Source organism: Podarcis vaucheri, assembly GCF_965113315.1.
Source record: "Podarcis vaucheri genome assembly, chromosome: 7".
Lineage (NCBI taxonomy): Eukaryota > Metazoa > Chordata > Lepidosauria > Squamata > Lacertidae > Podarcis > Podarcis vaucheri.
Window position 1 is genome coordinate 29402963 of NC_138765.1, and position 13762 is coordinate 29416724.

The window sequence follows — 13762 nt, forward strand, 5'->3', positions numbered from 1 at the left end:
TAAGGAACCAAATAAACGGAGAACATCTGCTTGTTAATGGGGGTTAAGGGTTTAGGAAGGTTTTCAACAGGCGAAGTGCTTTTGCATTCAGCGCCTCCCTGCCTCCCACATACCATACTGGAGCGAGAGCTAGGTTCCGAGACAAACTGCAAGTGAAGATCATTCTCCCTGTACCTGGGGGGAATTTGCAAGGATGATTTACCCTCTGTCATCCTTGTTTTTTGTTCACCGACGATCCCCTGCTATCATGGGGGCTGCCTCCATTAAGGCAGGTGGGACCGGAAGCCTCCTTGACTGGTTTTCCAAGGAAACTGAAGGCAGCTAACAGAATAAGTGTGGCCTTTCCTGTGCTTCTTTTCCGCTAGATTTTTCTCAAGCTGAATTTCAAAGTGATGCATTTATTGATTTTTTTAGGAGTATTTATATCCTGCCTACTAACTGAAATTCTCAAGGCGGCCAACAATAGATTTAAACAACAAAGATCCCCTGTGTTGCAAACAGAACAATCTGACAATCCAAAAGCAACACGGTAGGCTAATAATATGATTACAACACTTTTATATCACTACTGAATTGTATCTTAATTTACAGTCAGATAGCATACAATATATACATGATGACACCAACTAATATGAGTTAAGAAAATGTCCCAAAGTAAGGGATTTTTTTGGCTAGCATAGCATCACAAAGAATCACTCAAGCTTGAGACAACAAGGTAAATGTAAGCACAACTTATGCAGTGTTTTGCAGGGAATAAGTTGAAGGATGTTGGTGCTCCAAAAACAGCAGCAGGACAGTCCTTCCAGGATAACCAACTGTTTCAAATGTTCTTCCTCAGCTGATAATAATACCAAGTAAAATCAATTACATTCAAATACAATAAATAAGTTGATACACCAGAACATTCTACAAACAGTAATTACACAATATGGCTGCATTTGATTTACATCAGTTCCACTCAGGGCTATCTTAAGTATATCTGGTGTCGTGTTGCAAAGCTCCCTCCAGCGTCCCGTCCCCCGTTTCCCAGAGTTTTTTAGGGAGGACTGCGCTGCCGGCAGGGCTGGAGGAGGTGGGCAGCGGCTGGAGGGCGGCTCCTCTGGCAGGGAAGAGGTGGAGGCTGGACGCGGTGGCTCCCAGCTCAGCTGGCTGCTTCGTGCCACGGTGGCCACGGCAGAAGGAGGCTCCAGGCATGGTGCGGCATGGCGGAGGTGGGCGAGGGTGGTGAGCTGATGCCGGGAGGCATGGTGTCCAGCCTCCACCTCTTCCCTGGCGCCCTCCAGAACTTGGCACCCTGGCACCTGCCCTGTGCCACTAGCCTCTATGGGTAAGACACCCCTGGTTCCACTACACGTGCCATTGGCACCCACATTAGAAAGTGATGGAGGCACCTTTGGTGGATTACTCTGTGAAGCATAACCATTCTGACACAGACTTACTTTATACAGTTTTATGGGACATTAAAAAAACAAACAAACCGGTATGAGGAGGGATTATGTCAAACTGTTACACCAGCAAGAAGCTAGGTTGATTTTCCTTTTTAAATCCCTATATCCAGGAGGATTAAACACTGAATTATATTAATTTTCATGTTAATGTGGCTGTCGTCTGTATTCTCATTTCTGTATATATTGGATGCTGTACCTTTAAATTTCATGTTATCCCATTCACCTGCTGGTGGTCTTTATAATGCAACCATGTTTTGGCTAATGGTGTCAGTCAGTTACATTGAGCAAAGGTGTATCTAAGTTCCCACCCCATCTCATCTCGCATTATTGGCCGAGGGAGCCGGCGTACAGCTTCCGGGTCATAAATAAATAAGCAAGCAGCAAATCAGAACTGCGGTTTGCAGGAGTATGATGAAAATAAAAACTCTAAGCAGGGTGGGGTACAGGACTCCAAAACAGCTGAGTGAGGAGTGAACATACCTGGCTGTTGTGAGTGGATGTGGGTGGGGGAGAAAACCAGGGGAGAATGGGAATGGAATGGTGTGCCCTGAGAGAGGGCATGGCTGGTTGGCTAGGACTCCAAACAGGAGCAGTCCATACTGCAACATTTTGCTGCAGGTCCCACTTGTAAGCAAATGCTGCAATCTTAAATGAAGCAGTCCTCAAAGGGCTTAATGAGGAAAACAGGGAGGGAAGCATTCCCCCTTGTGTTCTGCTTGTCCATAGCTTCAGTCCCAGAACACATTTAAAGTGAAGTAAGCCTCCATGAGAGGGACGCGGGTGGCACTGTGGGTTTAACCACAGAGCCTAGGACTTGCCAATCAGAAGGTCAGTGGTTTGAATCCCCGCAATGGGGTGAGCTTCCGTTGCTCGGTCCCAGCTCCTGCCAACCTAGCAGTTCAAAAGCACGTCAAAGTGCAAGTAGATAAATAGGTACCACTCCAGCGGGAAGGTAAACGGCATTTCCATGCGCTGCTCTGGTTTGCCAGAAGCAGTTTAGTCATGCTGGCCACATGACCCAGAAGCTGTACGCCGGCTCCCTCGGCCAATAAAGTGAGATGAGTGCCGCAACCCCAGAGTCGGCCACGACTGGACCTAATGGTCAGGGGTCCTTTAAGCCTCCAAGAAATCAGTAGGACCTTCCTTTGATCAAGCATGCATAGAACTAGGCTGTAAGATGCCAGTGGTGGAAACAAATCCTTAAGAGACTTGTAATGTCATTGTATACATGCCACTGAGTCCCAGGGAAGTTCATAATAGAATTGCAACTGTATACTTGCAAAAGAGTGAAAATGAAAAAGGGTTTTTTTCTTCCACATTTCTCCATATGACCACAAGAGGGTACTGTATCCAACACAGTTCTCATTTTGGAATCATCCCGCTGTGATGCTTAAGAACCTTGAAATTGTAATCTAGTGGATCTCTGCAGTTCATGACACAAACATCAGTTTTGTGTTTTTAAAAAGGAAAAGACCAGCTGCTGTAAAGTAGAAACAACTGACAAATAGTTGCCTTCTTACAAAGTTGCTGCCTTGAGTCCTTTAAATGCTTTACCAAAGCAAGCCCCACCCCCACCCCAAATCATGTGAATAAAATGTGGCCCTTGGCTCTCCGTTTGGCCCACTGAACTCTCCCTAGGCCACGCCCCTCAGCGACCCTACTGGAATCGATTCTTAAACTATGATCATGTGGCATAATGGGAAGAGTGCTGAACTAGGACCTGGGAGACCAGGGTTCAAATCCTCATTTGTCCATGAAGCTCTCTGGGTGACCTCGGGCCAGTCCCTGCCTCTCACCCTAACTTACCTCACAGGGTTGTTGTGAGGATTCAATGTGGAGGAGGAGAACCATTATGCTGTGATATACAGTGGTACCTCGGGTTAAGTACTTAATCCGTTCCGGAGGTCCGTTCTTAACCTGAAACTGTTCTTAACCTGAAGCACCACTTTAGCTAATGGGGCTGCCACCTGCTGCCACCGCGCCACAATTTCTGTTCTCATCCTGAAGCAAAGTTCTTAATCCGAGGTACTATTTCTGGATAGTGGAGTCTGTAACCTGAAGTGTATGTAACATGAAGTGTATGTAACCCCAGGTACCACTGTAACTTCATTTATAAATATTCCTTGCCAAGATAGAGAAGGAAAAGTCTCTCTCTCTCTCTCTCTCTCTCTCTCTCTCTCTCTCTCTCTCTCGTGTGTGTGTCTGTCTGTGTGAGTGTAAAAATATCTGATTTCTGTGCAGCTGGCATGTAGCCTGCTCCACCCATTTTTGCTTCTGGCTCTGTCAACCAATGGTATGTGGCCCTTGGAATGTTTCCCATGATGCAATGTGACCCTCGGGCTAAAAAAAAGGCTTCCCACCCTTTCCTAGAGCAGATTACAGAGCTGCTCATTCTGTGGTTCTGTTGTCAACACCTTCCTCCCCATATCAGCTGGGTAATACACCTGGAGGCCTGCTAAGAAGTGGAGGTTGACAGCAGGACCAAAGCAGGACCAGGCACAAGGAGCTTTGACGAAGGGCTGCAGCTCAGGCCTTGCATGCAGAACGTCCCAGGTTCAATTCCCGGCATCTCTTGGTAGGGCTGGGAATGTCCCCTGCCATGAACATAGGAAGATGCCTTATATTGAGTAAGACCCATTGGTCCATCTAGCTCACTATCATCTACGTTGACTGGCAGCGGCTCTCCAGGTTTTAGATAGGGGACTCTCAGCCCTACCTGGAGATGCACAGAGACCTGTTCTCTTGTACTGTCCAACATGCTGTGCACACCTGGAAAATGGTGTGATAATACCAGCAACAACAGCAACTCAACGTTGTTATCCACCTGTTGCAGATGGAAAGGAGCAGGTGGTTTTCAGACAAATTGAAGGTGCTGGTATCAATTTGAAAGCACTAAAGCATTCAGGACACGTAAAGGACCTCCTTATACCACATAGGTCTACTTGTCATTTAAGTTCTTCTTCAGATGCCCTGCTTTGGGTTTTTATTTTACTCAAATGATTGCACATGTTGCTATTCATTAAAAGCATATTTTTCCTGATTTTCTGCCCCAAAAGGCCCCTGTAGCAAATAGCCAAACAACAGTCCCTGCCCTCGGGCTTCCCATTGAAAAGACATGACACAAAAGGAAAAGGAATTGGTCAGGAGGAGGGAAAAAATAACTCTCAAGCACTGTTTCTTAGTTTTAGACTTTTTGTAATGAACAGCTGGTGCATTCTATCATAACTGCATTATTGCTGACAAAAGATGAGAGCCCATGCATTATGTGGAGAGAGAGAAACTAGGATTGTGTGACTCAGCTGCAAGGCACACGTGGCCATTTGGCACCCGCTGCCACAGCTGAGCCAGCACCTCCCCAATGATGCTCAAGCAGTAGCCCTTGTCAAGCCACACTGACCTAAGGGTTATGCTTGTGGTCTCATTAAAGCAGTATTGAGCTGAGAGGAAAGAGGTGGTGACAGGATGCCTCCACAGGCGTTTCTGATGAATTGCACCAAACACATAATAAGCTGTAGTGAGGAGGACCACATGGGTGATGCAGTAAAGCTGGGGCTGGCAACTCACAGAGAAACTGACAGCCCTCCTTAGCATGGAATGTGTGTATTTAACAGGGCAGTTTTGCTGACAAAGTTATTGGAATGTGATGGGAGCCGGGCAGGGGAGTGTCACCATTGCAGGTGGAAGACCAGCTGTCTCAGACATTCCCCTGTATTGTGACAATAACAAGACTCCATGCAAATAGAAAACCATCACAGAAAGTAAAGGGCTGGCCTGGAATCTCTCTCCTCTCTCTCTCTGACATGTTAATTCTCTATTTTCAGAAACTGCTTTTGTTCTGTTTTTCTGTAGAAGAGCATTCAGAGGTATAAATTGTCACCTGTTGTCTGAAGTGTACAGCCCATTCTCCCACCTCAGCCTGTTTCCTCTGGAGACTCAGCCACTATTGTCCAAAGACACCTCAAACACAGCACTTTCCCGCTTTTTCATATGTTCTTCAGGGACTCGTCAAGTAATCAAGCAACGCCACACCTGCAAGAACTGGCTTCTGCTAGTGCTGAAATTATTTTGTCCTTGGGAAGCTTTCTTATAAAATCCAAACCTGCTTTAGTTCTCGCCTGCTGGTCTCTGCTTCCCAAGTTGATTTACTGAAGAATCAATTGAACTGGTTCATTGTAATCACCTCATTATTATGTACTGTAAAATAATACTTTTTCTATTTAACCCCTAGTGACCCATTTTTTTGTTAGCCTTGTCATGTTTTATTATTTATGTTTGTAGAAATAATAATAATTATTATTTTGTGAATTATTTGTTACTGATTTTGTAACAGAAATTTAATTTAAAAACCCAGATCTGCTATTTTTAGTTTACACCAGTTGCTTCCTGACCTATCCTTAGTAGGTAAGACAACCAATAGTTCTTTCTTTCTTTTCATTTTTTTCCATGCCCACCTTCTTCCCTTGCATCAAAAATATACCCTTTACCATGTAACATTCTGTTAAACTGCTTTTTTATTGTTTTAACTGTTTTGGTTTGTTGGGGGAGGGTTATTTGACTGTTTCTGTTTATATTTTGATTGAGTATTTTGTGTTTAATGTTGCAGTTTTATCGTGAACCACCCTGAGACCTGCATGTATAGGGTGGTTAATTAATTAATTAGTTGATTAATTAAAAATAATAACAACCCCCAGAGGGTTACTTGGCCAGAGGGTTACTTGGCCCCCAAACGTTTAGCTACCCCTGCTCCAGCTAAATGATGAATTTTGAGTTATTATTTCCCTCCTCACCTTCCAACCTTTTAAGCACATCTCTGTTCATGTTTGCCTCTGAAATCATGAGACCTAGAAACTTGTTTGCTATATAGGAATTAAGATTTTAGAGAGCAAGCAGGCACCTATCATTTGATGCTCTCTGCAGCATTACTCTAAGGTGTAGTTGCCTTGATGCCTTGAGAGTGAAAAGAACGGAAGATTATTCTCTAAAACAAGGGAGGGAAGCCTTTTTAAGTCTCAGGGCCAGATTCCCTTCTTGGAAACTTTATGAGAAGATGCATGCCAGTGGTAGGCAGGGTCAGGGCAGAGGAACAAACACAAATTTTACCTTCATACAATGGGTTAGTTTCTGTACACACTTAACACTCCCTCTCTGTTCTCTGCCCAAACAAGCAAGTGACATTATCAGAGTCCAAGGACACATTACAGCCAGGCAAAAAGACTTGGGTGTGAGGCAGGGCCAGTGAGGGGTGTAGTCTGGGGAGAATTCTAAGGGCCAGACAGAGAGGCCTAGGGGCCACATTCAGACCTGCAGCTCCCAGCCCTGCAATAAAAGCTAGTGACTTACTTGGTAACCCTTTACACCTTGCGAAGTTCTCATACAAGCTTTATTCATTAATTCGTTAGTGTATTTTTTAATACTGCTTTTCAATAATTTTTTAAAAGCAGTATTAGACACCAATAGCAAATATTAAAGGAAGATGACTTGTGCATTCAAGCCTGTGGCCACTCTGAGAAGGGGGGTGGGGTGGGCTTTAAAATAGACAGTAGTTCTAAACCTTTAATTAATCAGATCAGATTTATTTATCACTCTATTCTGCATGAGCCTGCAACAGGGCTGTAACCATCGATAAGCCTGTGGGGTCTGCTCCTCTTGAGACCTGGGAGTATTTTCAGGCCCCCCTCTTAGAGCAATGAGCTCTGATTGTTGAAAAGGACATCTCTAGTCCTTTTACTTGTATGGGAAAAAGCACGTGTGCAGCATTTCCCCCCAATAGTTCACCAAGACTGAGAATGCAACACTAACATCCATTGAGTTCAATGGGGCACATATCTGAGTAGAGATGTATTGTATTTCAAACTTTACCCATAGTTGGCTACCTCTGGCTTTGCTGCAAGGATTATGTGCTCCTTTGGCCCATCACTGCCATAGGCAATTTCTGACTGTAGCCTCACAATTTCAGCAAATAAAGGGTATGGGGCATAAAAGAGACCAACTGATTTTTTTTTTTATAGACATTAAAAGTCTATAAGTGGCAGTGGTGTACCTGCAACTGTGCCCAGAATGTAGGCAGATCTTCATCTGCATGTCCTAAGTCCTCCTTCTCTTTTAATGGCTGCAATAACAGAAAGAAACCAACAGGTGAAGATGGGCAATGCTGGGGTGTGCAGTGGCAAGAACAGCTTAGCCTGTTGATTTTGGCATGCCGTAGGTCTACTTAAAGTTCCAGAACCTTTCTCCATCCAACAGGTGACAGCCCTGTCAAGAATAAAGGGCATTACCAGTTACAACCCACATCAGTTGGACCTGCAGCAAAATGTTGCAGTATGGAATGTTGCTGTTCCGGTCTCCAGCATTAGTCAGCATTGTGTGACTGAACATGCTCAGTCCCCATTGGCTGTTCTGGGGTTCCCTCGTCTTACATTTTTCTCCACCTGCAGATTTGTTGTACTTCTGCAGGTTCCTCTCTGTCTGGCTGATATCTCCCTCTTGAGCATGGGTGGTGCAGTTTTGGCTACTTCAGCACTCATTGCCTGAACACTGGAAACAGAGGGAATGATACTCTGAAAAGTCTGAACCATATTAGTTTCCCACTGGAGCGGGGGGTTGGGATGAGTCAACAGAGAGAGAAAAATGCCCTTTAGACTCTGATCTGTGTGGAGCAATCCGGGCAGGTTTCCCCTCCAATGCAGTAAGGCGAAAGACAGGATGGAGTCTGCCCAGTGAGCTCTTCAAGCTTCATTCTACTCTGGTTTAGATGTTAGGTAGCTGGCTCCCTTCTCCCCCTTCCTCCTTGCACAGAGTGACTAACCCTACCACATCCTTACGATGTTTCCAAAATAGGATCTATGCTGGTTCGATCTTGCCAAATCACTGATTGCATTTTTTCAGACATTGAGAGGTGATAATAGCAGCCTACCTTGCAGGGCTCTTGTGACCGTTACTGGGACAACAAATATGAAGTTCGTTGGACATTCTTAAAGTGGGATATGTCAATGATGAATATGATGAGCATGCTCAGTGCCCCCCAGTCTTTGCAGGTCACATGACAGGAGTGTTCAGCCCCTTATGATTCACTCCCTGACCTGATCAGCAGATGGTAATAGGCAGGGCTCCCCACCCCCCAGCCAGAACTCACCAGAACTCAGTTCTGGCACTTCTCATGTGGGGGCCATAGCCATTCTAAGAGAACAAGGAAGGTGATCATGGTGAGTTTCGGCACCTCTTTTTCTAGAAAAATAGCACTGGTAATAGGGTTCCTGTGGGGCTACCTTTAAGTTTGATCTGGAAGTTACCGCTAAGTTGCTCTGTGGGGCAACTAACTGTCAACATCTGACACCTTTGCTGAAAAACATTGCACAGGCTGTTTCTATGCCGATGGGACAAGCTTAAGGTATTTTAGTTTATAAAGCCCTAAACAACTCACAACCTTTCAACCAGGGTTGGAGAACCTTTTTCAGCCTGAGGGCTTCATTCCATTCTGGACAACCTTCCAAGGGTCACATGCCAGCTATTTGCAAAACTGGGTGGAGCAGCAAATGTAAATTTGACCTTTAGTACAGTAGGTTATTTTCTATACACTCTACCCTACATCTAGGCAAGCAAGAGGCATTATCAGAGTTCAAGGATACATTCCAGCCAGGGTGCAAAGCTGGGGCAGTTAGGGATGTGGCCTAGGAAAGTTCCGAGGGCCACATTTGAAGTTCAGGAGGGCCACTTGGCTCCTAAGCCTGAGACCCTCCACCCCTGGTTTACTGAGACAATGTGAAGTTTGGAAGACTGCCCAAAGGCCTGTATAAGTGCTAATTGTTATTATATGAATCACAGTCGTTCCACCAAACAAGCTTGTAAAGGCAATATTGGTGTGCTGTCTTTCCATTCTGTCTTCCCTCCACCCCCGCTTGAAATTACTTTTGCCAAAGGACTCCCTGCCTCACCCTTCAGGAACTGATTTATTCCTCGATGGGGGTGTAGAATTCATTAGGAAAAGTGAGTGTCAGTTGACTGCTAATGAGAGATGGAGTGTTTCACCTCTAGGTCGCTGGTTCACACTGAGCCTAGGTCAGAAGTCGCAAGCAACCTGCTGGCCTTGGCATAACGAGTCCCGGAGCTCGCCAAGGTTCTTGATGAGCAGGACTTTATGTCACACGCAGAAAGCCATAATTGCAATTGTTGTTAATTGGCATCCTTGCTGGTGGCTGCAACAGTAAGGCCAATGAGTGAAATCGTTTGGAGGCAAACCTTCTCTTCCCTTCACCCACACTGTTGCATAAGGTGCCTTTGCTCTTGGTCAGGATTCATCTTTCCAAATGGCACGAAAGGGGTGGATCCTTGTAGACTGTCATGGACTAGTTGGGTGCAGAGGAGTGGTGGGAGGCACCAGCTTGGGGATCCTCCAAGGGATGAAGGCGCAGAGCCAGGGTACTGGTGGTGGGATGACAATGAGTGGTCAGAGGGGGAAAACTGAAGAGGTAACATGGCTAAGTGAGTGGAGGGAGTTAGTGGCAGCAGTCCGGAAATAGAGGCTGGAGAGGAGGGACACCAAGAGGCAGAGAGAGGCAGGCTCCTGAAGAAGCCAGGGGGTCTCCTCCTGCTGCTGTGACCAGCTCCCCTCCCCACTGGTCTCTTAGAACCTGCAGAGGTATGAAGAGAGCAAAGCAGAGACAGACAAGGTGACAGAGTCTCAGATTGCTTGGAAGGGCGCAGGAGAGGAGGAGATTTAGAGAGCTGTGGGAAAGTGGGCACCTTCAGACCTTGCAACTAATTGGGGCAAAATCTACTGGGAAGAGTTGCTCTGCTCAGTAGGCTTGAGCTATTTTGTTTCTTTGGATAAAGAGTTAATTTCACTGACACCATGTGAGTTATTGCTGACCTGCTCCTGACATCTGTCCTGACTTTCTTTCTTTTTAAAAATCTCCAAGTCTTTTAATCTAAGCTGCTTCATCTACATTAGCCTCACACAGCTATTTCTAGATTTCAGATCCTGCGGCATTTAGACTGTAGTGTTTGTGTGCTCTTAAAATACTTATTATTCCTTTGATTTTCTATTCTAAGTTGCCTTGGGAATTTATAGGAAGGGCAGGGCATATATGCTGATCAATTGATCAATCAATCAATAGCTCCAGCTTTCAAAAGGCAGCTATTGTTTTGATGGAGGATGGTGTGGTATTAGGGAAGCAGCGGTTGTGGTGGATCCTTCTCCTTTCTCCTCTCCCCAAACAGAAATGAGGCAACAGTCCTAATTCCGTGCATGCATTAACTATTTGCATAGAGTAGTGGGATTTGGGTTGCCCTGGATGGTCCCACTCCATTTCAGCACCATATATAGTGTCTGCATAGCAGCTGCGTGTGTGGCCTCCAATGGTAATCATTATCATAGCAATGGCAATCTCAGTTCTCTAAGGCCACAGCCATACCATACATTTAAAGCGCTATTATTTTTTCCTGCTTGGCAGGGGGTTGGACTCGATGGCCCTTGTGGTCTCTTCCAACTCTATGATTCTATGATTCTATGCCACTGTTAGTCATGACTCCCCATAAATAGTCATGGGGACTGTTGTTTGTTAAGGGTGCTGAGAATTGTTAGGCAACCCCCATTCCCTTCACAAAGCTATAATTTCCAGAGTGGTTTAGCAATCAATCACTCTTCCTAGGGACCTCTGAGAATTGTAGCTCTCTGACATGAATAGGGGTCTCAGTACCCTTAACAAACAACAGTTCCCAATATATATATATATTTTGGTGGGGGGGGGGTCATGTCTAATAAAAAAGAAGAAATGGTCCTTTAAAGTAAGTAAGAGAGCTTTATTCAGACTAACAATAGTACAGACAAAGCAACAGACATAGAAGACATGATTCAGGAGTTCAGGAACAAGGCAAGATGTTCAGAACAAAGATATCTCAACTCAACAAGTTCCCATACCCTGCCCACCAAGCTTTTAAAGATGAGATATACCACATTCACTCACAAGACTTGCTTGCCTTACAGGAATGCTGGGATTGCAAATGTCTGATCTTATGGGGTGGGTGGCTCTGTTCTGATCTGCAAAAGCAGTGCCTGATTCTAGATGACAACACTACACTCCCCTGTTCAGGTTCCTGTTCAGTCACTGCTGCCTCCTGCCTTAGTTGCCCTGAGCCCCTCCCCCAGCTTCCATTGGGATTCTCTGCTCTGCAGGAAGTTGGGGGTAGAACTGGCATCTGCTCTCCCCTTCCAAAGTGGCTGAAGCTGCGGCAGAAGGGGGAGACCCCCGTTCAACCCAGATTCACACCATTCAGGTCCCCATCTTCTTCTAGTGTGATGGGGCTTGCCAATCAAAACCCAATCACTACAGAACTTTGGTGCACATGACGCATTCCATTTTGAGCCCCAACTGTGTTATCTCCTGCCCTAAGATCCAATGTTCAAGGACAGACATAACATTCAACATTTGATATTCTCCTTTATGGAACATATGAGTCAGGGACCTAGAAGGTTTTTTTTTTACTGGAAGTTCATTGCATCAAAGTGTACCAGAACACTTTCAGATGATTGCTGGGAAGGCCAGGAGAGCTTCCTGAGATTGTTTATATCAGACGATTCTGGAAACGTATTTAGCTAAAGGGAGGAACAAGTCCTGCCAAATATGGTTTTCCTTTAATTTATGTTTATTCTCCGCTCCGAATCCTGGACGGTGTGTAACCATGGTGTCTTTCAGCACCCTGGAGAGTTACAGAGCGGCATTGAGCGGCGCAGATCAGCACCTTGGACAGAGCGTGCAGCTCCGCGCTCTTCTTTAATATAACCTTTCTCTTCCTTCAGAGTTTCTCAGAATGTGACACTGTTTACTGATACACACAGAGAAGGAGACATACACTCCGCCTGATCTAGGGAAAAGGAGTATAGAGTCAGGGATGTGTCATACAAAGTGGCTGGACATTCTGGAGACAAGTGCAATTTAAATCACTTTCCAATATTAACTGACTTACCTGATTACACTCCAGTTATGTTAAATATGGCTCAGGGAGAAAAATTATCTGTCTTTACTTTTTAAACAAATTAATAAATTCCCCCACACTTTGCCAGACTGTCCACTCTCTGGGAAATGTCGAGAGATGTGTGACAAGTAATCCCGCGAAGATAACGTGGCTGCAGCCCTGATCAACGGGCCTCTTTCAGTTTTCTCTCGCAGTGCAGCCCCATTCATGTCTACTCAGAAGTAAGCTCCCTTGAGTTCCATGGCACTCATGGGCATAGCCAGGATTTTGTTGGGGGGGCAGGCTTTTTTGGGGGGGGCAGAACCTCAGATTTGTATTGATTTGTATTGGTGATGGGACTTACTCCAAAGTAAGTGGTTCCAGGCGCTTGACGGGGTGCAGGAAGACAGGCTATTCCTGCTGGATACTGAACTGACAAAAGACTCCTCTTTGCAAGGACGGATAGGTTTCGTCTGTAGAAAACGGTGGGATGGTGCTAATTTCAGTGAATACGTTATGCTGAAAACGAACCTTCCTAATTAGGGTACCTAATATCCTTCTCTTTAATCTGCCTCTGGCCGCCCCTATCCCGTGCGGGTCCTCCTGGGCTTAATCCCAAGGAAACGAGCAGAGAATTGCACCGTCGGTCTGCCTTTTCCCCCCAGGGCTGAAAAGCAGCCAGCTCGTATACGTTTCACCAAGATGTCCACTAACACAGACAACTACTGTATAGGGAAAGCCCGAGAGTCCTACGTTTATATTTGATGGAGAAGCGATGAGAATGTTGTTGCCGTTCAGCTGTACATCCCCTAAACTCCCTCGGACAGGAGGAAAACTTTAAAGTTTTGCTCCCGCATATTCACTCCTTCCCCCCATATTAATTGCACGAGGGAGATTTGGTTCAGTTTTTTTAAAGCACCCTTTGAAAGCTCCTCAAATCACCTCTTTTAACTATGCCAATACAAAACAGTTTGATTTCCAGGTATAGCCATTAGGGATTTTTTTAAAGTTTATTTTTTTAAAGCCCCCCGTCCCGCCACACAGAATTCTGAAAGAGTATTTGTGGGGGAATTTTTTTTTTTTTTTAAACAGATTACAAGACGACTATCCGTATATTCAGAATTCCCCTGCTCCGAAGGGGAAATAGATGGGTCTTGCGCGATTGTCAGTTCCTAAACTTAACCCTTGATTTCATTTGCAGGCATATAGAGAGAGTAGGATTAGGCCAGAGACAATCAGGCATGTCCAAAGTCCGTTTCGGCGACCTAATCCGGCCTCTGTGGCAGTCAACAACTTCAGTCCTAAAAAAAGCTCAACTACTTTGGTCGGCCCTTCACTTTATCAAATCTGACCCTCTTTGAAAA